Source organism: Schistocerca piceifrons, chromosome 3 (genome assembly GCF_021461385.2).
Source record: "Schistocerca piceifrons isolate TAMUIC-IGC-003096 chromosome 3, iqSchPice1.1, whole genome shotgun sequence".
NCBI lineage: Eukaryota > Metazoa > Arthropoda > Insecta > Orthoptera > Acrididae > Schistocerca > Schistocerca piceifrons.
The window spans coordinates 71,033,662-71,057,716 of NC_060140.1; positions in this window are offsets into that span (position 1 = coordinate 71,033,662).

A 24,055-nucleotide genomic window follows, 5' to 3' on the forward strand; every position below is an offset into this window, starting at 1 on the left:
TCTTTGCGGCTAGACAATTCCAGGCTACAAGTGTTTACACAGGCCTCACTAAAATCGCGAAATGGACGAAACCGAGCTAGTAAGAGGCGAGCAATAGGAATGTTAGACAAAGACAATAATTTAAAAATAGATTGTAGAAGACATTGGGCGTAATAAATAGAGATGAAAAGATTAGTTCCGGGTAAGAAAAGGAGGACTTCAGCATTAAAGCAGTAGTCGAACAAGTGCTGCGTCAGTCATGCCGATGTCTCCGCGTTTGGCTTGATGTGCACTGCAGGCCTGCCTATAGTACAGGGGCTGCGGCAACAATGGTCTCACAAACTGCTGCGGCTGACGCTACGTGCTAGGTGCATTCACAAGCGAAAGTTCTTCTGCGCCGTCCTACGCTGACTACTTTTGACACAGGATTTTGAAGTTGTTACAATAACGCTGCATCACGAATCATCGCGCAGTGGTTAAACACTGGACTCGCATTCGGGAGGACGACGGTTCAATCCCGCGTCCGGCCATCCTGATTTGGGTTTTCCGTGATTTCCCTAAACCACTCCAGGCAAACTCCGGGATGGTTCCTTTCAAAGGGCACGGCCGACTTCCTTCCCTAATCCGATGAGACCGATGACCTCGCTGTCTGGTCTCCTTCCCCAAACCAACCAACCAACTACGAATCATCATGAACAAAATTTATGGTGTACTCAAGCGACTACTGTCTTTCACTTCGGCCAGATACGACAGGCGCACAAAATTTCTGAAATGGCAACATTTCCAACATTTACTGTAATTACTCTTTATTTTCCAGTACTGGTTACTGTCGACTATTACGTGATCTTCAAGTGGTAACTGCATAAAACGGACTATAGTTACTCGTACATACAATGTTGTGAAACAGCGGAAAAATAACAAGAGGCGATGGTTTACCAATAAAGTGCCTAAATAAAAACTGACTCTACGTTTATGAGGACATCCCATCAGGATATGGTGAGAAAACATAAAACTAACAAGTAGCCATTATCATGTCTCTGACGAAATCGTGGTAAATTTGTAACAATTATAACTGTTACGTATTGCGCCCGTCTCACAGCTGGGGAAAATCGTGTTGAAATAACTTGGCGACACTCTTACCCAGTTCCTCCGAACTCTGAAATCTCCTGATTGAACAGAAACATCAGATCAACAGTGTCTCTCTTCGCGCTTGCGATGTATGAAAACATGGACGCACTAGAATCTTCTTCAAAATTTCGATCACGTACATCAGTGGGATCGTACTTCATTCAAGGGCGCCTGTATTGAGCCAGGGAGACGTCCTATTTCACGGGACTGTTCTGTCGATTCATCAGACTGAATGGTATGAAAATAGGTGCAAAGTTTCAAGATGTAATAAAAACGGGTAAAATTTCACTTTACAGGACCTGTATTAAAACAAAATTAATGCATATCATTTAAAATTTGTTAATAACTATAAACTAAGCTTTCTAAAATTTTTACGTGTAAGTAAAGCGTTTATCCTAGAACACCAGTTTGAGATTTTACATCACATTACCAGTTATCTAGTGGCTAGCATACTGGACTCGCATTCGGCAGGACCACGGTTCAATCCCGCGTCCGGCTATCCTGATTTAGGTTTTCCGTGATTTCCCTATATCGCTCCAGGCAAATGCCGGGATGGTTCCTTTGAAAGGGCACCGCCGACTTGCTTCCCAGTCCTTCCCTAATCCGATGAGACCGATGACCTCACTGTCTGGTCTCCTCCCCCAAACAACCCAACCCAACCAACCAGTTATCTTTCCGTTCACATTACACATTTTGAATCTTTTTCTATGGACATTAAACTTGTTTATTTAAAAAAAACATATTTCTCTCGAACAAACCTTCATCTTCATAATCACTCCTTTAGCCGATCGCCGTTGCTTCTAAAACCGAAAAATATGCTTCCATAAATAATTGTCTCTGATTCATCTGCTGCTCTATGGTAGCGTTTACTATTAGTGCCTCTACTCGGCTGTTTCGTCATACCGTTCATAGGGCGCACTTCCCTCTTCTAATAAACGCATCTTTCGACAGTCCATGCTGACTTTGTTACATACCAAACAATAAATAACACGAATAACACTATACGCAGATCAATGTTGGATATACATATTCCATTTCGGGGTTTACATGGTGGCGACTGGAGGGCATCCAGCCACCGTTTACTTACCATACTAAATCCGTTTAGTAACCATGCCGATCCTACGGCGATGAGAGACAAAGGCATAAGAATAGAAAAAGGTTAAACAAATTTAGCTGAAAAAGCACTAACTTATAGAGCATGCCTAAAGAGCATCTGAAACACACAAAAAATAAGAAAAAGCATAATTTTATTTCATAAAACGAACTTTTTTCATTCTTTTCTGTGGGTAATAAAGTCATCACAAAATGTTGGTCGCAGTTTTAAAGGGCCCTAGCGACTATCAGTCAAAGCGAAAATGAATAAACAATATCTTTATCAGCAAGAGTGTAATGTGAAGAGGTCGGCTCAGATAGCTGGTGGTATTCGAGGAAGCTTCGTTACCAACGCTAGTGGCGGCCCTGACTCCTCACATGAATCAGTGACATCTGGCGTCCCAGTTCCCCAGAAGTGTTTTGGATGCAAAACCATCGTCGTTGTGTAGTGCGTGCTACGATCATAAAAACTTAGGTACAGGTTCATTACATGTTTCATGAACAAAAGATGTGAAAATTAACTAGAGGAGATCAGGTTATGTGACAGGCCAACACGAAAATCACCACTGAAAATGTTGAGCATCAACCGAGAAAGTTCAATAGCATAGCACAATATGATTTAGACATGTATGTGCCGAGCAAAATTGTGAGGGATGGAAAAGACCCGAGCATTTCCACAGCAGTGTCAGAAAGCTGCGCCGGCCGGGGTGGCCAAGCGGTTCTAGGCGCTACAGTCTGGAACCGCGTGACCGCTACGGTCGCGGGTTCGAATCCTGCCTCGGGCATGGATGTGTGTGATGTCCTTAGGTTAGTTACGTTTAAGTAGTTCTAAGTTCTAGGGGACTGATGACCTCCGAAGGTAAGTCCCATAGTGCTCAGAGCCATTTGAACCATTTTTTCAGAAAGCTGCTGCGAAAGCAAAGAGAGCTTCACTGCAAATTTAAACGTAGCCGGAGCCTCACAGACGAACAAAAACAAATGTAACGACACCAAAATTAATGTCAGGAGTGCTATGTGAAAAGCATTCAACGAATTCTAAGGGAAAATCCTAACTACCGGCCTGAAAGAAACTCCTAAGACGTTTCAGCCTTACGTTAAATCAGTAAACGGATAGAAGCCATCTATCCAGACACATTGTGGCCATGATGGTACTGAAACGGAGGATGGCACAGAAAAGGTCTTTTTCTGAAACTGTTTCATTCACAGAGAGAGATCGCGCTGTTGTTCCTTCTTTATTTTTATTTATTTATTTTACCTGATCAGATAAAAGCCATCAGACCCTCCTTTACCTCAAACCAGGGTTTTATACGTGCAGTACATTTTTCGGATCATAGTTACTTAAGAAACAACAATTTTAATACGAAAAATAGTATTAAAATTATTTGAGTGTCTGTAGAGAGAGAATGCGAGTAAAATAACACTAACTATGAACTAATAAAATTAATACTGGCATACTTCTACTGACGCTGCCTCTAATAGGAATAATAATAGTATTAGTATTAACAATAATAATAATGATTGTGATACAGTTGATAGTCTCCCATCGGGCGCCTCCCCAGGTGGCGGATAGGGGAATGCTCTCCAGATATGGAGGGTACCGGGGAAATAAAATACCCGTGGTGGACCAAAACTATCAACCGAAATCCACTAACGTCTGCCTGGTATCCAGCGGTTAGGATGGTGCGGCGGCAGCAACCTTCTTGATCTCAACAATCAAGTCGTATTCCTCGTGATCTTTCCTAGGAAGGATCACCACCAAGTTAGTTTTCAACTTGAAAACCAAACATGATGATAACACAAGGAATGAATCCATTACCCCGGGCACCAGTCGCAAGGCTGGCTTTACCTGGTCATCGGATTCCGGAGGACCAGGAGCATCATGTTACGCCTAAGGTTGAGGACCAGACGACGTCCAAATTATTACACACAAAACAAAGACACTTCAACGGTACACTTAATACTAATACTTTTTTCAAACTGGGCAAGATCAAACAACTTACAGACGTGCTTGCAATCCAGGAAACACGATTTACGGGCGAAAACCATTTTGGTACAGACAACTACAGGATCTACAAAGGAAAACCAGCAGTTAAAACTAATGAGAAAGAAAAACAGTTTGGTACAGCATTTGCAGTCCACAAGTCTATCAGAGACTCTGTCATTGACTTCCAGTCTGCCTCAGAACGTATATCAACGCTCTCCGCCAAATCGGCCAACAAAGTATATACCTTGATCAACGCACACGCACCCACAAATAACTATAACAAGAAGAACCGCCAGAAAGTGGATGACTTCTGGAATAACCTTGAAGAGACGACAAACAAAATTGCCAAACACCATGTAATAATCTTGTTAGGCGACTTTAACGCACAATTAGGCAAAGAGAAAAAGTACAGGAAAATCACTGGAAACCATACAGCCCACAAGAGAACTAACAAGAATGGGGAAAGATTGATAAGCTTTTGCGAAAATTTCGGCCTCGTAATTATGTCAACACAATTCAAAAAACCCAACAAGAAACTGTATACTTGGAAGTCGCCCAACACAACGTTGGGTGAATTCCAGATAGACCATGTGGCCATCTCCAAGAGTAACACAGCAGAAATTCTGAATGTGAAAACGAGAAGAGGATTTTTTGACTCAGACCACCATATTTTACAGATAAAGACCAGATTACAACCCAATAGAAAAAAGCCAAAACTAACCAAATTGGAGACTAGACCCCGAATACATAAAACTCAACAAGGAAAACATCTTACAGGAAATTAGTCAGGCAAACACCACGAACTGGACAGAACTTGTGGACGTCCTCAAATCCACGATGAAATTGGGTCAACCCCCGAGAAGGAGAAAACACAGGTGGTGGAATATAATATGTGACCAAGCAATGGAAGAAAGGACCAATGCCTGGAAAAACTTCAATAGTCACAAAACATCAGGAAAATGGCAACAATTTCTAGAAATCCGAAAACAAAGATCGAAAACTATTCGGAGGGAAAAAAGAAATTATGACAAACGGCGACTAAATGAGATAGAACAAGACTTTAAGAAGAACAACACAAGGAATTTTTATAAGACGTTTAAAGAACATATTGCAGGATACCAGCCACCCAATCTTTGCTTCAAGAAACCGGATGATTCACTAGAAACTAACACGAAGAATAACTGCCAAATCCTTGCAGACTATTTCAACAAACTTCTCAACTGCGAAAGACTTACAGAGGATATTCACTACGAGACGTCTACACCAAATCCTGACACTAAACCGCCAATCATCAACGAAATAGTAGAAATTATCAAGACACTGAAAAACAATAGAGCCCCAGATGGAATTATTGCAGAACTATGGAAACTAAATGATAAAAGATTAACAGGAAAAATTCACAAAATCATATTAAACATTAGGGAAACAGAACAGATCCCTTCTGAATAGAAATGCGCACTCATCCATCCACTCCACAAAAAAGGGGACAAAACTGAACCAAATAATTACAGGGGTATCTCACTCGTACCGGTCACATATAAAATCCTGTCAAAAGTTCTCACGAATAGATTAGAAGAACAAGCTGACCCACAAGTAGAAGAACACCAGGCTGGTTTTCGCAAGGGACGATCATGCATAGAGCAGATATGGAATCTGAAAATGATTCTCTAGATGAGAAACACCCGAAACACAGTGGTCACTTTTATAGATTTTAAAAAGGCCTACGACTCAATAGACAGAGTAGCGCTTTGCAAGATGCTGGAAGAATTCAGCATTGACAGAAAGACAAGAGCAATCATTCGGGAAACATTAACTGACACGGTCTCAAAGGTTAAATTTATGGGGGATATCTCGGAACCATTTGAAATCCAAACTTGAGTGCGACAGCGTGACGGACTTTCACCATTACTCTTTAATATCATTCTTGAAAAAAGTATCAGGACATGGGAAAAAGAAGTCAAAGGAATCCAAATTGGCATTAGAAAAGATAATAGATTCAATGTGATGTGTTTAGCTTTTGCGGATGACCTTGCAATCCTCACAAATAATAGAAAAAAAAATGGTTCAAATGGCTCTGAGCACTATGGGACTTAACATCTGTGGTCATCAGTCCCCTAGAACTTAGAATTACTTAAACGTAACTAACCTAAGGACATCACACACATTCATGCCCGAGGCAGGATTCGAACCTGCGACCGTAGCGGTCACGTGGTTCCAGACTGAAGCGCCTAGAACCGCAAGGCCACAACGGCCGGCCACAAAAAATAGAAAAGAAGCCACTAACGCCATAGAGAAGTTACACGAAATTGCACAAAGAACTGGCCTGCAAATCTCATATGAGAAAACCCAGTACATAGAAAGAGTGCCACAAGACAAATTGCCTATTGTGACAACCCATGGGAAAATCGTACAAGTACCACATTTTAAGTACCTGGGAGAAATCATCCAGCCATCAGGGATCAACCTAAAGGCCAATGAGGAAAGAATTAAAAAAAACTACAGAAAGCATATAAACTCATGTGGAACTATTATAATAAAAAGTCCATATCCATTAAAGCAAAATTGAGGCACTACAACACTGTCGTACTTCCGGAGGCACTGTATGCATCTGAAACAACACAAATAGGTGGGCAAACTAAAATCAAAGAAATAGAGAAACAAGAAAGGAAAATTCTCAGGAAAATTTTTGGCCCGATACAAGAGCAAGGAATCTGGAAGAAGAGACCAACATCAGAATTATATAAATACACAGACAAGATTATGATTACAATAAGGAAAAGAAGAATGCAGTTCTACGGACATGTCCACAGGATGAATGAAAATAGAATTTCAAAGTGAATTCTTAAAGTCATCAACTCAGGCAGGGGAAAAACAAAATGGATAAAAGAAGTTGAAGAGGACCTCAGAGAAGCACACATAACAGTAAACGATGCAGAAAATAGAACTGAATTCAGGAACATCATCAAAAAACATAAATTTGACACCACAACACAGAAGAGACCAGGATGCAAATGGACAGCGGAGCGAAAGAAACAACACAGTGAACACATGATGAAAATTTGGGGTCAGAAGAAACATAAACAATCATCATAAACGAATTCAAGTTAAAACGCTCTCTTAAATGGGAATAATCGAAAATAATAATGATAATGATAGCGACACACATAAAATAATTTATAGATGTGCAAAATATATTTTTTCTGATATTGCGAGTTTCTGGAAAGTAAATTTTAGGAGACTGGACCAGTTAAGAAAACTTAGGAATGGAAAAGATCTGGTTGGAAAGAAGGATGTACAGGGGTAATGAGTGCGTACAGGCAATGGCGGTCGTGATTGTTGCTTTACTAGATATGTCATTAACGCTCTTCTGAAGCTGGAGATGTTATTCTGTTCTCTAATATACCACGTGAGGATATTCCAATGTCGGGTACCTGCTACTGAAGAGGACTTCAAGAAAGTGGCTGAACGATGCAGGGCGATAGGCGCTCTGATGTGAACGGTTTTTTCTGCCATGTTGAAGGAGAAAGAACGCTAAGGCCGAGGAGAGATATGGAGGACAGTGTACATTGATGGGAAATTAGAGAAGACAATATGTATGGACATCTCTATGCTTCTCTGCGTGTAGCCAGAATAGCTGCTCATGGTGAAGTATGATCAGAAACCATATCCGTTCATAATCAGTTCCAGGCACCTTGAACTTTCGTGAGAAACACCTTTCAGAATAATATCATTGTAATCGATAAGTGGAAGTATGACTGTTTGTGTAAGTTTCTTTTTCAGGTCAAGAGGGAAGAACTTCTTGTATTTTTTGTAGAGAGATGCTGATGCTTTCCTACGCATTGTAGTTACGTGCTCAGTCTAATTTATATTTTCATCTGTTACTACTCCTAGACTCTTTGCTGACGGAGAGTTGATACCCGCCCCATTTAGGGTTAAAGATGGTAGAGGTTCCAGACTTTCGGGATAATCAGCATAGAACGACCAACTAGTACCGCTTGGGTTTTGTATTGGTTGAGATTTAATCCCATATTGTGTATTACATTTTATATGCCGTATGAACGACAAAATTACAGATACTGAAATAAGTACCAAAAGGGTTGAAAAACAACTCTAGCTTTTTCGTATATCGTAGGTCGAGAGTATTACAAAGCCAGTCCCCACTTATAGGTTCAGTACAAACGAAAGACAAAAAAATAAAACGAAACAAGCACGTGTCTCACCAATAGTGTCTCGTTGCTGCTTATCTGAGAGCTCTGCTGAGAAAATATTCTCGTGTAAATTTCAGAAAAATGCGTCTTTCTTAAAAATAAAATAGAAACAAGTAGTAGCGTAGAAGGCACAAAACAACACGGTTTACGTGCACACTGAATACCTGGAGATGCGAAACAGCCTCGTGGTTGTTACTTGGACTGGTACCACAACATCTTAAAACTCTACCATATCGCTGTAGAACCAAGAGTACTCTCTGCGGCGGTAGCAAAAGTAGAATGGACTTGCGCAGTATGCCGTGCAAGGTGCATTGTGACAACACTATGGGGCTCTTATAGTACTTTTCTCAGCTAGTGATTTTGTGGAGCCAGAGTGTGAGGAATAAGCTCGGGAAAAGAAAGAAATAAAACCATACCACAGATTCTAGCCGTATCAGAATGCAAACTGCGGTGCTCTTCACATGGCCAACTAACTCGTCGGAAGTGCGCTCCGAAGTTCATGTAAGAGCTGGAATAAGCAAACGGGTGTCAGAAGAAATCATTCCTGTGTGATCACGTACGTATGTCTAACTTCCGAACTGAAGCATATTTCGAAAATTATTCTTCCTGTTTCAACATTGGAAAGCTAGTGGCATTTGATTGAGCTCTACCTTGTCTTTTCCCAATTCGTGTAGAGCTCCACTCAGTTCCAGCTGTTGACAAAAGATCGTCATTTTCCCGCGTACTGTAGCGTCATATTCAGAGTACTGTAAAGGACAAGAGTTTTATCCCAACGATCGCATTTTTATTTTACTTCCAATCCTTGTTTTTGAAAAGAATCATATATACACTCCAGGAAATTGAAATAAGAACACCGTGAATTCATTGTCCCAGGAAGGGGAAACTTTATTGACACATTCCTGGGGTCAGATACATCACATGATCACACTGACAGAACCACAGGCACATAGACACAGGCAACAGAGCATGCACAATGTCGGCACTAGTACAGTGTATATCCACCTTTCGCAGCAATGCAGGCTGCTATTCTCCCATGGAGACGATCGTAGAGATGCTGGATGTAGTCCTGTGGAACGGCTTGCCACGCCATTTCCACCTGGCGCCTCAGTTGGAGCAGCGTTCGTGCTGGACGTGCAGACCGCGTGAGACGACGCTTCATCCAGTCCCAAACATGCTCAATGGGGGACAGATCCGGAGATCTTGCTGGCCAGGGTAGTTGACTTACACCTTCTAGAGCACGTTGGGTGGCACGGGATACATGCGGACGTGCATTGTCCTGTTGGAACAGCAAATTCCCTTGCCTGTCTAGGAATGGTAGAACGATGGGTTCGATGACGGTTTGGATGTACTGTGCACTATTCAGTGTCCCCTCGACGATCACCAGTGGTGTACGGCCAGTGTAGGAGATCGCTCCCCACACCATGATGCCGGGTTTGGCCCTGTGTGCCTCGGTCGTATGCAGTCCTGATTGTGGCGCTCACCTGCACGGCGCCAAACACGCATACGACCATCATTGGCACCAAGGCAGAAGCGACTCTCATCGCTGAAGACGACACGTCTCCATTCGTCCCTCCATTCACGCCTATCGCGACACCACTGGAGGCGAGCTGCACGATGTTGGGGCGTGAGCGGAAGACGGCCTAACGGTGTGCGGGACCGTAGCCCAGCTTCATGGAGACGGTTGCGAATGGTCCTCGCCGATACCCCAGGAGCAACAGTGTCCCTAATTTGCTGGGAAGTGGCGGTGCGGTCCCCTACGGCACTGCGTAGGATCCTACGGTCTTGGCGTGCATCCGTGCGTCGCTGCGGTCCGGTCCCAGGTCGACGGGCACGTGCACATTCCGCCGACCACTGGCGACAACATCGATGTACTGTGGAGACCTCACGCCCCACGTGTTGAGCAATTCGGCGGTACGTCCACCCGGCCTCCCGCATGCCCACTATACGCCCTCGCTCAAAGTCCGTCAACTGCACATACGGTTCACGTCCACGCTGTCGCGGCATGCTACCAGTGTTAAAGACTGCGATGGAGCTCCGTATGCCACGGCAAACTGGCTGACACTGACGGCGGCGGTGCACAAATGCTGCGCAGCTAGCGCCATTCCACGGCCAACACCGCGGTTCCTGGTGTGTCCGCTGTGCCGTGCGTGTGATCATTGCTTGTACAGCCCTCTCGCAGTGTCCGGAGCAAGTATGGTGGGTCTGACACACCGGTGTCAATGTGTTCTTTTTTCCATTTCCAGGAGTGTATTTTAAATATGAGCAACACTAATGTATGGAGCGATCGAGAATGTTACAGAAAGTAAGTTGAAAATAAAGTTTAGGAAAAAAAACCGAACAGTACGCTGTACCCATGACTCCGTGCTTAATAGTGGGAAAAGTGTGCAATGTGTCAATAGTTGCCTCTAGCTGGAACTGAGCCTAATCTCCTAGCATACTGCAATATTCCCGTAATAAACTCATGATTTTGATCTCCACTTCACCACTCCACAGAATGACAACCATGGCAACACTTGGTGATGAAAATTTGAGGATGTATGTTGGCGGAAGAAGACTCAGAAATGTACGTTTTATATTCTCGATGATGAGCGTCACGTTGAGATATCGAAGAGTGTCACGTGAAACGTGTATGTTCTACAATTTTGTGGAAGCCACGTAGGCGATATTTTTTACGGAGTTACACATCGAAAAAAATCACCTTCGCAATTTTTCTGGTGAACTTTACCACTGTACAGTAGCCAATATCAGACCATCAGCCATGTGGCGATTCTTCTTGCACATGTTGCTTGCATGGGGTAAAATCCGCTAAATATTTGTAACATTCAACAATTCCAGTCTTTTTCACAATATCAGGAAACAGTCTGTTGACATTTTGTATCCTTTGTGCCATCCGAACTCCCCAGTAGCAACGTGTGACATTTATGAGTTAATCGCAGTTTGCCCTGTTCAAACGTATTATTGTGGCGTGGGTTAGAAATGTGCTGAAACCGGATTCGCTATTGCTTCATATAAACCGCTCGTTCGGCAGATAATTAGTCTACTTTAGTTAAGGGTACATGGCATGAGTGTTTCATGAGAAAATCGATTTTTCGGAAAATTCATTTTCGAAATATTTAGAGGCTCCTGTTTAAAATTGTGTATAAAATACTGAAATGACATCCACAGAAGTATTTTAAATCGTTTTTTAAAAATTGTACCACATTATCTTGGTTTTCAGACTCGAAACATGCCTGATATAGTCTGCCTTGCCAGAGATGTAATTGACCACAATAGAATTATCTTCACTGTTGGCTGCACTGTAACACCGTTGGCAATCGATTTTGCGCTATTTGTGTTGTTTCCTTTGAGAGTAAATCCATGTGATTGTTGCGAAAGTCATATTTGGCGAAATTATTGTGTTTTATTCCCTTCCAAACGCCAAGACCTAGTCTGAAGGTACTTAAAAAGCGTGTATATTGGCGCAAGAAGATAAAGGGTACTTAGAATTCGTATGATTCATCGTCTGCATCAGTATTTGACATCACAGTAGCATCGAATCTCTACATTGGTAGTGAAACGTAGAGTGACGCCGCTGCTACTGCACCTGAAAGTGCTTCAAATAGAAAACTAGTTGGAATTGAAGAACAATACAAGAAAAAATTCTAGGACTACAAGATATGAAATAATTAACGTCTCTTTATTACGAGATGTTCTGGAGAACAATGTGTGCTGCAAATAATGTGAGAAACGTGTTGTTTCACTGAGAGCAAACTTACTTGTAGGACTTGCTTGTGAATCAGAGTTGATGTGCAGTTATTGCAGACACAATGTTATTTCTTTCAATTCCTCACGTTAGGCACAGGTAAACTACATTATATCAACATTAAACTGGTTTCTGGATTACGGTCCATAGTTAAGGTCATGGGTGCACGTACCATGTGTGTGCGATGAACCTCCCTGCTCCACCGTCGAAGTTTGACAAAGCCATCATTGCAATAGGCTCTGCTGTTGAGGATATAGCATTCGAATATATGAAAGATGCTGTCAGGAAGTTGTTGTTGAAAATAACAATAATAATTGTCTGTAGTTTTTGATGGAAGCTGGTGGAGGAGAGGTCAGACACCTCTGAATGGTGTTGTAACAGAAACGTGGGCAGTGGCAAGGAAGTTGACGTGGCAATACTTTCCAAGCATTGCAGAGTCAAGGATGAAATCAAAAATAAATATGAAGAAGATTGCATAGCAAATTATTATCATTCAAGCGGTAGTATCGAAGCTGTCGGAGAAAGAAGCATTTATCAACACTCAGTAAAACGACACAACGTAAGATTCATAAATTATCTTGGAGATGGTGACCCAAAGGATTTAAAGGAAATTTAGAAACTGACCCTACTGTTAACAGTGTGAACATTTGCAAACTAGAGTGTGTTGGTCCCGCTCAGAAAAGGATAGGGTCAAGAGTTCGACAGCCCAAGGGTAGCCTGAAAGACGAGAAATTGAGGGACAGAAATATCTAGAATGGGAAAACAGATTGACAGATGCTGCCATGGACCATAGACAGAAGTGCTATCGTCTAGCAATTAGACAGAATACAGCAGATGCAGAATTAATGAGAAAGCAATCTGTGCTCTGTTTTTCCATACAGTTTCAAGTAATGAGAATCCCCAACATGGCTATATCCAAAAGGAGAAGATACGTGATGCAAGTACAACAGAGACACGGTAACTAAACAACAGTAGACCCATCCTAATCATTTGCCACATGCCATAATGCATGAAATAAAACTAGTGTTCCGAGACTTCGCAGATACTAGACTAATAAATAAATGTTTTCAAAGCCGCAATCAGACTCGAAATGAACTTGTCAACTGGGCACAGGAGAGACAAAAAAATAGCATTTGGGGTTTACTACATTACTAACTTATTTTACAAATTTGCACAGAAATAAAAATGGTTAAGAAAGTGTGTGAAACGATACGTGTCACTTGAATAATGCTGTTACCAGAACATTACAAATCTTTAGTGCCATAAAACTTACTGACTACAAGAAAGACAGACAATATTATAGACTAAGTAACTTGCTCTGCAGGTAGGTTGACAAACTTTTTTGTAGTGTGGAGTGTGGAGGCCGGTCGTCATGGCCGAGCGGTTCTAGGCGCTACAGTCTGGAACCGCTCGACCACTACGGTCGCAGGTTCGAATCCTGTCTCGGACATGGATGTGTGTGATGTCCTTAGGTTAGTCAGGTTTAAGTAATTCTAAGTCCTAGGGGACTGATGACCTCAGAAGTTAAGTCCCATAGTGCTCTGAGCCATTTGAACCATTTTTTGTGGAGTGTGGAAATTATACCGTGGATTTTTTTTTTTTAGAAGTGTATCATCCAACCCAGTCTGCTCGTTGAGAAAGTACCCAGAGAAATTGTTTTTATGTGTGGTTATTCCCGTTTCATCCATCATAGTGGTACCTCTCTGGTAAGTGCACTATTTCTATGTTGTTCTCTGCGTTTCTCAGTGAGTGTTTTCTTTATAGTAATGTCGGTAGGAAATGTAGATTTATTCAACTTGCCAAGACAATGTGATCTGGAAACTTCTAGCCGTCTGACCAAGCTAGAAATTTCGGCGTTATAATAGCACATACTTGCGTTTAAAGCCGTTAACTAGTTTTTTTGGGTGTCCACTACCGTCTTTGTCATATCCCTACGCCCACAGTATTCGTCTGCACAAGCGTTATGGTGACCAATCAAATCACTGCTTTGCGGGGCGGCTATGCGAGCTGCGTGACGCAAGTTAAGGCCGTATGACGTTACGGTAGTGACGTCAGCATTGACGTGCTTTGCCCCTCCTTCCCCGCTCTGCGCCCCACTCCTGGCCGTTGTGCCCCCACCACCACCACGTCATCGAGGGAGGAGGGGTGGGGGGAAACAAGTGTCCCTCCCTCCCTCCCTCCCACCCCGACGCCTGCCCCGCCACCCACCCCCGCAGCCGGTCGAAATCCGGCGGCGCGCCACGGGCAGGGGATGCGCGGCTCCTAAAATTGCAACACTCGGCTTCTTTCAAAACAAACAGCCAGCCCGGAGCTGGCGAAGCAGTTGCCGGCGCGAATGCGGAACTTCGGGCGGCGCTCCTACCGCCCCAGCGTGGCCACTTTGCCGGGACTTGGCTGACGGGAACTGACAGACTGCCACGTGGCCGGAGCAGGCTGTGTCAATCCACGTATTTTACACCTGTATTGTTTGTATATTTATTTATCGTTTCAGGAGCAAACAACAAACACTTGAATATCATACTTGTCAACTTCTCTACATTGTCGCACAGATGACAAAACGGTAGATATCGAAATAGACGACAGAGGGATAGAGAAACAATTAAAATCGCTCAAAAGAGGAAAGGCCACTGGACCTGATGGGATACCAGTTCGATTTTACACAGAGTACACGAAAGAACTTGTCCCCCTTCTTGCAGCGGTGTACCGTAGGTCTCTAGAAGAGCGTAGCGTTCCAAGGAATTGGAGAACGGCACAGGTCATCCCCGTTTTCAAGAGAGGACGTCGAACAGATGTGCAGAACTATAGACTTATATCTCTAACGTCTATTGTAGAATTTTGGAACACGTATTATGTTCGAGTATAATGACTTTTCTGGAGACTAGAAATCTACTCTGTAGGAATCAGCATGGGTTTGGAAAAAGACGATCGTGTGAAACCCAGCTCGCGCTATTCGTCCACGAGACTCAGAGGGCCGTAGATAGGGTTCCCAGGTAGATACCGTATTTCTTGACTTCCGCAAGGCGTTCGATACAGTTCCCCACAGTCGTTTAATGAACAAAGTAAGAGCATATGGGCTATCAGACCAATTGTGTGATTGGATTGAAGAGTTCCTAGATAACAGGACGAAACATGTCATTCTCAATGGAGAGAAGTATTCCGAAGTAAGAGTGATTTCAGGTGTGCCGCAGGGGAGTGTCGTAGGACCGTTGCTATTCACATTATACATAAATGACCTTGTGGATGACACCGGAAGTTCACTGAGGCTTTTGCCGATGATGCTGTGGTATATCGAGAGGTTGTAACAATGGAAAATTGTACTGAAATGCAGGAGGATCTGCAGCGAATTGACGCATGGTGCAGGAAATGGAAATTGAATCTCAATTTAGACAAGTATAATGTGCTGCGAATACATAGAAAGAAAGATCCCTTATCATTTAATTACAATATAGCAGGTCAGCAACTGGAAGCCATAAATTATCTGGGAGTAGGCATTAGGAGTGATTTAAAATGGAATGATCACATAAAGTTGATCGTCGGTAAAGCAGATGCCAGACTGAGATTCATTGGAAGAATCCTAAGAAAATGCAATCCGAAAACAAAGGAAGTAGGTTACAGTACGCTTGTTCGCCCACTGCTTGAATACTGCTCAGCAGTGTGGGATCCGTACCAGATAGGGTTGATAGAAGAGATAGAGAAGATCCAACGGAGAGCAGCGCGCTTCGTTACAGGATCATTTAGTAATCGCGAAAGCGTTACGGAGATGATAGATAAACTCCAGTGGAAGACTCTGCAAGAGAGACGCTCAGTAGCTCGGTACGGACTTTTGTTGAAGTCTCGAGAACATACCTTCACCGAGGAGTCAAGCAGTATATTGCTCCCTCCTACGTATATCTCGCGAACAGACCATGAGGATAAAATCAGAGAGATTAGAGCCCACACAGAGGTATACCGACAATCCTTCTTTCCACGAACGATACGAGACTGGAATAGAAGGGAGAACCGATAGAGGTACTCAAGGTACCCTCCGCCACACACCATCAGGTGGCTTGCGGAGTATGGATGTAGATGTAGATGTAGAGTGAACCTCCACATCGCACCCCCCTCAGATTTAGTTATAAGTTGGCACAGTGGACAGGCCTTGAAAAACTGAACACTGATCAATCGAGAAAACAGGAAGAAGTTGTGTGGAACTATGGAAAAAATAAGCAAAATATACAAACTGAGTAGCCCTTGCGCAAGATAAGCAACATCAAGGATGATGCGAACTCAGAAGCGCCGTGGTCTCGTTGTTAGCGTATGCAACTCTGGAACGAGAAGTCCTTGGTTCAAGTCTTCCCTCGAGTGAAAAGTTTACTTTTTTTATTTTCGCAAAGTTATGATCTGTCCGTTCGTTCATTGACGTCTATGTTCACTGTAATAAGTTTAGTGTCTGTGTTTTGCGACCACAACTCAAAACCGTGCGATTAATAGACGAAAGGACCTGCCTCTCCAATGGGAAACCGAAAACATTTGATCACAAGGTCATAGGTCAACCGATTCCTCCACAGGAAAACACGTCTGATATATTCTATACGACACTGGTGACGGCATGTGCGTCACATGACAGGAATATGTTGTCGACCCACCTAACTTGTACACTTGGCGAATGGATAAAAAGATTCTTCTACCTTGCCCGATTTAGGTTTTCTTGTGGATGTGATAATGACTCCCAAAAAAGTGATGAAAAGATAAGAGTTTGTCACGTAAACTGCAACAAATGAATGCAACAGTTTCACAGTCGCACAGTGTTCCCTGTGCTTGGTCAAAACATATGTTTTTAACGTTTTCATATTTTTCGGTTTAGGTGTAACGTCCCCATACTGCGGCGCAGTTACCTCACATCGGACAGACGGACGGACACATAATAATTGTCTGAAAATCAAAAATTAAAATTTTCAATCGAACCTCTCGCTCCTCAGCTGCTGACGCTAACCACGGGACCACGGGGCGCCTGAGCTCAGATGTCCTTGATATTGCCTATCTTGCACGTGGACTACACAGTTTGTATATTTTGCTTATTTTTTTCATAGTTCCACACAACTTCTTCCTGAGGTAACTCCCAATATCATGTCGCACCTCCTTTTACCCTGTGTAGCGCAGCAACTGGATGTGGCGTCGACTCAACAAGTCGTTGGAAGTCCGCTACACAAATATTGAGCCATGCTGCCTTTATAGCCGTTTATAATCGCGAAAGTGTTGCCGATGCACGATTTTGTGCACGAAATGATCTCTCGATAATGACCCATGAATGTTGGGTGGGATTGATGTCGCGCGACCTGGGTGCCGTAATCATTCGCTCGAATTGTACAGAACGTTCTTCAAACCAGTCGTGAATAACTGCGGCCCGGTGACATGTTTGGGAACATGAAGTGCATGGATGGCAGCAAATAGACGAAAATAACCATTTTCAATCAATGATCGGTTCAGTTGGACCAAGGGACCCAGTCCATTCCATGTAAACACAGACCACACCGTTGTGGAGCCACCATCAGCTTGTAGAATGTCTTGTTGATAATCTGGGTCCATGCTTTCGTGGGGTCTGTGTCACACTCAAAACTTACCATCAGCTCTTAACAACTGAAATCGGGACTCATCTGACTAGTGCACGGTTTGTCAGTGGTCTAGCGCCCAATCGATATGGTCGGGAGGCCAGGTGAGGTGTTACAGGCGATGTCGTGCTGTTAGCCCAGGAACTCGCGTCTGTCGTCAGCTGCTATAGTCGGTTAACGCCAGATATCTCCTCACTGTCCTAACGGATTCGTTCGTCGTATGTCCCATATTGACTTCTGCGGTTACTTCACGCAGAGTTGCTGGTCTGTTAGCACTGACTACTCTGTGGAAACGCCTCTGTTCGCGATCATTAAGTGAACGCCGTCGGCTACTGCGTTGTCCTTGAAGGGAGATAATGCCTGAAATTTGGTATTCTCGCATATCTTGGTACTGTGTATCTCGGAGTCTTGACTTCCCTAACGATTTCCGAAATGGAATGTCCCATGCGTCTACCTCCAACCACCATTCCGAGTTCAGAATCTGTCAAATGCCGTCGTGCGGCCACAGTCACGTCTAAAACTTTTTTACATCCACCATCCACCGTGTGAATATGTGCATACTGCTATCCCGTGACTTGTGTCACCTCAGTGTAAACAGTACAACTATTAAACAATCGCAGATCAGAAATTGGCAACTTCAAACGCACTGATGGAAGTGTGTGGTGTATATTCACAGAACACAGATTGCTCTCTCAGATCCTTACCGTGGACATCAGCTCTGCTCCTTGTGACACTATATCGCAGTTGGTTGAGTATCTTCTTGGTAGTACATTCATCCGAGTGGCGAAGATGGTGTCCTCCTTGGCTATCGTCTGTCTAACGTTGTTTTAATATTTTTTTTTTACATCGTACGCGACGCAATCACATCAGCGTTTCACAATGCCGTAGCAGGTTTTCGACCAGCCGTTGGTCACCTTCAGACTAAAGTCAGACGATGCAAGCAGTTCACGTAGTTTTGTCAACAATCGCAAAGAGTTACTGCCCGCCTTCCGTTAGGATTGATAAACGCTGACAAACATTTGCTGCATCATGGAATGACGTACCAGTATCTGATATCCAGTCTGATTTCGAGTGGATGAACAGCGGGATTAGACTCTTTGTTGCTGACAGACGCGGCAACTATTTATACAAACTTTTCCTCACTTTGTACATACTCCAAGCAACCTAAAAATTTAATGGTGTACAGAAATTAGACACAAAAATATGGAAACACTGCGAGAAACGCATGCTTGAACATAAATTCAGATGCTAGCCTAGCCTGCAGGTTGAGCTGTTGTATTTCACCACGAACGCCCTCCGTGCAGTGTCCTCAATAGGTAGCAAGTGTCAGTCGTGGCTAGAACAGTGTTCCGGGTAGTTGTGAGTGCGGTATGTCACAACTAAGTGAATTCGAATGTGGGCAAATTGTTTGTGCTCGTATGGTAAGTCCTTGCATAACCAAGATAGCCTAAGGGATTGGTGTTTCGAGAGGCACCGTATCGAAAATTTGTACCACACAAGGAGAAAGCGGAAAAACAGCACCTGCTAAGAAACAACGCGAAGGACGAAAAATAAAAGGACGACAGGTACAACATCACTGGAGAACAGAACGTCATACTCGTGAATCATGTCAGCACCAAAACAACTCGAAGGGAACTCCAAAAGCAGGGATTTTCAGGGTGAGCTGGAATTCCGAACGCACTTATCGGTGATGTAAATGCCCACAACAGGAGAACGTGGAGCCGAAGCCATAAAACCTGGACTGTGTACACTACAGGCCATTAAAATTGCTACATCAAGAAGAAATGCAGATGATAAACGGGTATTCATTCGACAAATATATTGTACTAGAACTGACATGCGATTACATTTTCACGCAGTTTGGGTGCATAGATCTTGAAAAATCAGTACTCAGAACACCCACCTCTGGCCGTTATAACGGCCTTGATACGCCTGGGCATTGAGTCAGAGCTTGGATGGCGTGCACAGGTACATCTGCCCGTGCAGCTTCAACACGATAGCACAGTTCATCAAGAATAGTGACTGGCGTACTGTGACGAGCCAGTTGCTCAGCCACCATTGACCAGACGTTTTCAATTGATGAGAGATCTGGAGAACGTCCTGGCCAGGGCAGCAGTCGAACATTTTCTGTATTCAGAAAGGCCCGTACAGGAACTGCAACATGCGGTCGTGCATTATCAGGCTGAAATGTAGGGTATCGCAGGGATCGAATGAAGGGTAGAGCCACGGGTCGTAACACATCTGAAATGTAACGTCCACTGTTCAAAGTGCCGTCATTGCGAACAAGAGGTGACCCAGACGTGTCCGCGATGTCCGGGTGATACGCCAGTATGGCGATGACGAATACACGCTTCTAATGTGCGTTCACCACGACGTCGCCAAACACGGATGCGACCATCATGATGCTGTAAACAGAACATGGATTCATCCGAAAACATGACGTTTTGCCATTCGTGCACCCAGGTTCGTCGTTGGGTACACCATCACAGGCGTTCCTGTCTGTGATGCAGCGTCAAGGGCAACCGCAGCCATGGTCTCCGAGCTGCTGCCGCAAACGTTGTCGAACTGTTCGTGCAGATGGTTGTTGTCTTGCAAACGTCCCCATCTGTTGACTCAGGGATCGAGACGTGGCTGCACGATCCGTTACAGCCATGCAGATAAGATGCCTGTCATCTCGACTGCTAGTGATACGAGGCCGTTGGGATCCAGCACGGCGTTCCGTATTACCCCTCTGAACCCACCGATTCCATATTCCGCTAACAGTCATTGGATCTCGACCAACGCGAGCAGCAATGCCGCGATACGATAAACCGCAATCGCGATAGGCTACAATCCGACCTTTATCAAAGTCGGAAACGTGATGGTACGCATTTCTCCTCCTTACACGAGGCACCACAACAACGTTTCACCAGGCAACGCCGGTCGACCGCTGTTTGTGTATGAGAAATCGGTTGGAAACTTTCCTCATGTCAGCACGTTATAGGTGTTGCCACCGGCGCCAACCTTGTGTGAATGCTCTGAAAAGCTAATCATTTGCATATCACAGCATGTTCTTCCTGTCGGTTAAATTTCGCATCTCTAGCGCATCATCTTCGTGGTGTAGCATTTTTAATGGCCAGTAGTGTATGAGTGTGAGGAAGACATTCGGTCGGGTGCGTCGTCTTTCACATTGTTTCCAAACTCTGGGCGAGTTTGCATCCCATGAGTGAAATATGGCGGGGGTTCGACGATGTTTTGGGCAGCCATATTGTGGTACTCCACGGGCAACGTAAGTACGCTTCGAGGTCTTATTACTGCCATGGGCTACGTAACCGTTTCGGCTGATCTGATGCATCCTATGGTACAATTTTTGTTCCCTCTTAGTGATGCCGTATCCCAAGACTAAAGGGTCCCTTTTCATACAACTTGCGTCGTCCAGGACTGGTTTTGTCAGTGCGAACAAGAATTTTCGCATCTCCCCTGTCCACCACAGATTTCAATATTACAGAGCCTTCGTGGTCTACTTTGGATAGAAGGGTGCATGATCACTATCCACCATCATCATCGTTACCTCAGCTTGTGACTATTTTGCAGGAAGAACGGGAGAACCTGAAACGTCCTGGATGATTAAAACTGTGTGCCGGACCGAAACTCGAACTCGGGACCTTTGCGTTTCGCGGGCAAGTGCTCTACCGTTTCTCACAGCTTTACGTCTGCCAATAGCTCGTCTCCTACCTTCCAAAGCTGAGAGAACGGGGTGAGTCGTGCTTGGGTAGTTCAGTAGATAGAGCACTTGACCACGAAAGGGAAAGGTCCCTAGTTCGAGTCTTGGTCCGGCACACAGTTTTAATCAACCAGGACGTTTCATATCACTGCATACTCGGCTGCAGGGTAAAAATTTCATTCTGCTTACAGGACTTGTATTCATCCATTACGAGACGAATGGAAGCTGTTTTGAATGTCAACGGTTTTCCTACACCGAATTATGCGTGGTATTCTGCTGTGTTTTTGGTGTTTGTAAGTTTTGTTCATCCCTGTACTCTTCCAGCTATATTGTATAAGCACAATAAATACAATTGGGTTACTTGCTACCCTTCCTGGTGCTGGAAATCTAACGGCAAATGGTGTGCATTACGGAGAGGAAACTCCTGCCAGTCACGGCACAATGACGTCGTGAGCTCATCTGTTGGCTTTGGCATGAGGTCCGGAATAGCCCAGGGAAGACGCGCAATCAATAATATAAATATCATTGATCTTGTTGCGGCGAAAGTAAAGCTCGGCGTTTTTGATGTTTTCTTCAGGTGTTGTTTGATTGTGAGAAGTGATAGGACTCCTTCAACGGATTATAAAATGAATGCAGCTGTTTCCGAAAATATTTTATAAAGCAATATTTTACGAAAAGTTCAGATTCGGAAGATTTCTGTTTTCGACACAATGTTTCTTTCTAAAAGTCATGGACCACTGTATCATAAGTCGAAGGAAATCTGTTGGGTTGCTACGCTGATCTGCTAAAAACTCGATTGATTATTCACTTCTGCTGTGATATCTGCGATCTAGTTGATCCACATGGACAGTCGAGAGCTCAAAGGAAGTTCTTGTTAGGAACAGCTTAAAGACGTCCACAGCCTTTAGCAAAAAGATATCCCAGTACAAAATTGAGGGACATTCAATTTCCTACAAAAAGATCCTGTTCATTTTTTATGTACGATTAACAGTTCGTGCGTCGTGAGTGAGAAAATATGTAAACGTTCCAGTATTTTAAGGTGTTGCGAGTTGTATAAAACCTATCTCTTGGGACAGTTGAATTACCTTGTATGCCTCGATAATAATTTGGATGGTTGCCTAACCTACAAAAACAAGGGTGATTCGGCGGCCCCTCTCTTTCTCGCTGCATGGAAACTACTAGAACCCCGGAAAAAAAGGAATGGGCACTTTTCTCAGGAAATTTAACGTGGGCAAATTTCTTAGTCGGATGCTTCACCCTGGAGGCCACGCTTTTCAAGTTACTCAGAAAAGCTCATTTGAAGGTCACTTCTGTACGTTTTTATTGCATAATCCGAAAATTACAGCCTTTAGCGAAAAGATATCCCAGTGCAAAATTGAGGGACATTCAATTTCCTACAAAAAGATCCTGTTCATTTTTTATGTACGATTAACAGTTCGTGCGTCGTGAGTGAGAAAATATGTAAACGTTCCAGTATTTTAAGGTGTTGCGAGTTGTATAAAACCTATCTCTTGGGACAGTTGAATTACCTTGTATGCCTCGATAATAATTTGGATGGTTGCCTAACCTACAAAAAGATTTGGGAAATATAATCTAGAAGCTCAAGACACGCAGAGATATAGTGAATAAACTAGCTACCATCAGACATGGAGCTGACACATATACTCTGCTTACAATAGTTCACATCTCTGTACGCCCACTCGCTGAATCTCATATTCCAGGCCGGCACACACCGACCATGCCTGAGATTTGTCACGGGAACACTAAATTCAGCTCCTGTGCCATAGATACAAACCCTCGCAGCTGAAGCGACAGCAAACTTTCATATGGATGCTAAGAACCTTATGCCATAAAAATAATTCACTGGGTTCAGTCTACGAGGCTGTAATATACCGGCCAGACCATACACTCATATACAGTAGTCCTAGCCACAGGTATGTGTACAGCTTGGATCCAGGGGCCAGGAGATGGCCCAGTCTGTTTAGTATCTCTGAACTGGCATTGACCAGAAAGTGGATCCAATGCATATAGTTAAACTGCATTGAGAGCAGGCGTTTGCAGATTTTATCCACAGTTCAGGATTCTCAGTTGAACTGGCTCCAGTTTTAACTGTAAAATACCATAGATCCCTTGAACAAAACACGACGTGTAGTCTTAAAGTAAGGTCCGATCGGTTGCGAAATGGAAACCACAGTGAAAATCCGATAAAGCCTTGCATGGGTGTGTTGGATGGTGTCTCTAGTATGTCCATGGATCGCGTCACGTCTGTCTTTTCAGTTTTGAGATTCCTAGGAAACAGTGCCTCCCTCCAGGTATGAGTGCCCATGAGAGATTTCGCCTGATTTGATGCAGCCCACAGAACATAACTGTCATGCATTTCCTTTTTTGTGACAGCTCTGGGCCGCACTCTGCAGGGGCAATGAGGATTCCCCTGCAGCGTTTCCATACAGCCATGAGTTTGCTCCCTCTGATTTTCATCTCTGCTGACGTGAATCACTGGCTATGAAGTCAACGTTTTGGCACGGGCTGCAGTTCAGCGTAGAGAATCGGCGAGAAGTGTAGGTGGCTGCCTTCTATGACGAGGGTTTTGGAAAGTTGGTACAACGTCACGTCAAATGTCCCAGACGGAGC